The 3961-nt window shown below is 40.5% G+C and overlaps 1 pseudogene; it reads right to left on the bottom strand.

Annotated features, from left to right (window-relative positions):
- On the bottom strand, window positions 1-3961 carry LOC103938559 (annotated as a pseudogene).

Raw genomic sequence — 3961 nt, forward strand, 5'->3', positions numbered from 1 at the left:
TTAGTTCAAGGCGCGCGATGTAAACTGATAGGAGGCATACGAAAGAGCACTGAGCCCTCAGCTGTCGTGGATTTGCTCAACCTTTGCATCCGGACCAGCAGCCCCTACCGTTACATGCAACGGGTAGAAGTGATCCGGCCAAGGGTGCGCCATTTTCGCATGCGGCGCGTTCTCCACATACTCGTTCACATCCTCGTACCTTCCTTCCAAAAGAGCTTCCTTGATCCACGTGCCAAACTCGAGAGCCCAAGGGACGGCACATGCATTGCTCTTTGTCTCCCTCTTCAACGCCCTTAAGTTGTGAGTGGCGCTGCCTGACCCCACTATAAGGACGCCTTCCTCCTTAAGGGGAGCCAGCGCCCTCCCCATGTTGTCAAGCCCGGTCCAGGCCCAGTGTAAGTAGGGTGATCGTCCGGGGCCCAAAAAAATTGGGAGTACCAAAATTATTAGGGTGATATATTTATATATGTTTTTATAAGAATATAAATTTATAAAATTTGGTTTAGTGACAAAGAAATTTAACTAGAATTGGCGGTTTTGTTGTTTAAAATGAATAAAGAGGTCTTAGGTTCAAAACACCATGTGTGCTTATTTACATTCCAATTTTTACAAATTTCTTTTCATAACAGTATAAATTTATAAAATTTGGTTAAATGATCAAGAAGTTTAATTAGAAGCAAACGAGAGGTCCTATGACAGCTCGTCCCGAATTATTTGTAACGTTAGTGTGAAAAGACAATTTTGCCCTTGGACGTTAATTAGCGTTGTAGGGCGTTTGATTTATTTTGGTTGGTGGGCTGCCATTTGGACCACACACACAATCACACACACCCATCCCTTTTTCCCTGTGACTCTCTCTTTCGTCTTTCTCTCGGATTTCCTTCCATTTCCCTTGCAAGTGTACGGACGAACTTCAAAACCAACCTTTCACGCACGGATTGACTTCTAGAAGGTAAGATTTGAACTCCTTGCAAGCTCCTGAGTACATCCATACTATTTTTAGAACTTGAAACCCTCGAAAACCCTTGAACCCAGTTTTCATGCACTGTTCATGCATACGTAAATACGAAGGTTTTAGAGGATTCTAAGGTTATTGTGAGCTTTAAGACACTCTCACGAAGCTCGGAGAAGCATTTTGGAAGAAATTGGACATCATGAAACTCGAGAATAGTGAATTGCAGAGGTGACTGGAATATTGCAATTTTTCTGGTGATATTCCATCGTTTTTGGGGCTTTAAACAGGTAAGGGAATGTTCTACAAGTTATGAGCTTTAATTTGGTACTGATTTCATGAAATTTGGATGAAAAACGACTGAGATTTAAAGGTTTAAAGTTTTTCCCAATTTCCGACGACGACGACGGAGTGTGGCGACTAGCCAAAGAAGAAAGGGGAATATTCCGTTAAGATTAACGGAATATTCATAACGGGAGTTAACGGTGTCAGGTTAGTTTTAACGGAATGTGCTTGCTTTTGGACGAAATATTCCCTAACACCGTTAGGGATTCCGTCCGTGTTCCAAGCACGTGCCTGCGCGTGGCCAGTGTGTGGGGACGCGTGAGACCTCAGAAAATTATTTTAAAAGTATGAGGATGTTCGTGAGGTTAAGTAGATCACGTTGGTATATTTAAACACCCTATTTGAGCATTGTATGAGAAGTTATTACCTAGTTTTGGTTATGTGCATTAAATTGACTTTTATATAGTTGTTTCACATATAGGTGAGACCTATCCTGAGGACGAGCACAGTCACTCAAGGCTCAGGGGTTACGACCCTTCCACATACCAGTGAGTGGACTTTTGGTTTTCCGTATATACCTATATACTTGAGAATTTTCTCAGAAAATGACATTGAATGTTTATATGTTTTAAATGCCAGGCATAGTCTTTGCCTATTTAATTATGCATTAGTAATTGCACTTATGTATGTTGGTGCTGCGGATGCACAGGTAAGTGCCAAGTAAGTTATAGTTTATGGTTGTAACTAGTGTTTATGTAAAAATTGAGGATTATGTGAGATGTTTAGAGAGCTCATTAACCTACACCCTGGTGTTAGTGCTCCGCCAGAGTTGAGGGCCTAGGCTTCACGTGATCGTTCACCTCTCGCACCACACACGCTCAACGTGGATCCAAGGCAGGTGCCAGCCTGTCGTACAGACCACTTTAGGTGGTTCCGACTTGTAGGTGACTTGTGATACTCGCATAGCCTTCACGTGATTGTAGCACTAGAGTGTATTTATTTACACCCAGCTTGTCGTATAAACCATTTTAGGTGGTTCTGACTCGTGTGCAGGCATATTGTTGATGAGATAGATATATATAGTTGCTGAATGTGGATTTGAGCTCTAGATTCAGCCTTACAGGTCACGTTAGGTGACTCTGGCTGACATATCATTTGCATTGATGTATATCACCTGGATTACATATTTCATATTGAGATATTTGGCATGGCATATTCATGATTAAAGCTTGTTGAGCATGGTTTTGAGATACAAATATGTTCTATTTTCTGGGAAATTATACAGGTTTTATGGTGAGGGGTTACTAGCTTTGATAATTGAAATGGTTTTGAAAAGCTTTGTTTTTGCCCACTCACACTTTCTGTTTTGCGCCCCTCCAGGTTTTAGGTAGAAATACTTTGCTGGCTCACAAGGACTTGACGATGTTTCTGACAGAACATCACAAATGTAGGATCACCCTTGGGTGTTGTGTAATTAGTATTCGTCCTACTGGATTGCACTTAGGCTTTTTGTGCTTTGATATTGTTTATCACACTTAGTCTTACACTAGCGTATTACTTTAACTAGTTTATCTAGTAGTTTGGTTTTTATTTATTCGCTTTTCTATTATTATTTTTACTTCCGCACTGTGCACATGGCTACGTCACTCTCACATGACGGCCAACACGCCTTGATTTTGGTCGGGGTGTGTCAGGTCCTAAGTTCGAAATGCTATGTGCATGTTTATTTTTTTCAATTTTTACAAATCTTTGTTTGGTTGTTAATTTATTTACTAGCTAGTAGCTATGTGGGTTGCTATTTTTAAATATATGTTCCAATTCAAGTCTAATCTTTAGCAAAAAATAATGCGTAGACTAAATTTTTAGACCAAATTTACAAATAATATTACGTGTCATCAAAAGGTTTAATTTAGTGTTCACTCATTACTTATACATATCCTTAAAGATTCAAAAACATTAATATTTTTTTAGTCATATATTGACGAGGTTAGTAAATAAGAAAAAACAACTCATGATTTATACAAAAACACTTTAAAAGTTCAGATGGAAAACAAAACTCATATTCTATCTACTTGAAAGCCTGAAGTTTTTTAGTTTCCTTCTCTTGATACAAAATAAATTAATTATTCCGTATTTCTAAATTATTGAATTTGAAGTGTTTTTCTAAATATAATTTTATTGATGTTTTACGTGTGAAAATAAATATTTTTTTATATGAAATGAGGGCACATTTTTTGACGTCGCTTCGGGCCTAAAAAATCTTTGGACTGGGCCTGCATGTTGTAGTGGTAGGTGGTGTCCCTCTCTATCTAAACCGACAACTGGAAAACCAGGACGTCTTCCTCCGGGTACATCAACATAAACGGGACCCATGTGTCATGGTCGAGCCCCCACTTACCGTCCACATCCGCGGGGCCAAAGCCGGACGACATAAACAGCTGCTTGACGCGGTTGGCGAGGTAGGGGGAGCTGGGGGCAAGGTACTTGATCTGGTACATGGATTTGGGGAAGCCATAGAAGTCGTAGATTGTCATGGCGGCCGGAAATGGAGTTGACGATGGGGACGCCGGTTTCCCAGTGTCCAAAGATGATGAGAATGGAGGTGTGTTTGTGAGGATAAACCGTTTCCGTCCAAGGCTGGAGGAATTTTTTGGCTGGAAGCGACTCGTCAATGCTCAGCATGGGCAATCCGTGCGATAGGTAGAATGTGTCATTCACCGCCAT

This window comes from the organism of the source record quoted next, unplaced genomic scaffold, assembly GCF_019419815.1.
Source record: "Pyrus x bretschneideri cultivar Hongxiangsu unplaced genomic scaffold, Pyrus_bretschneideri_v1 Contig111, whole genome shotgun sequence".
NCBI lineage: Eukaryota > Viridiplantae > Streptophyta > Magnoliopsida > Rosales > Rosaceae > Pyrus > Pyrus x bretschneideri.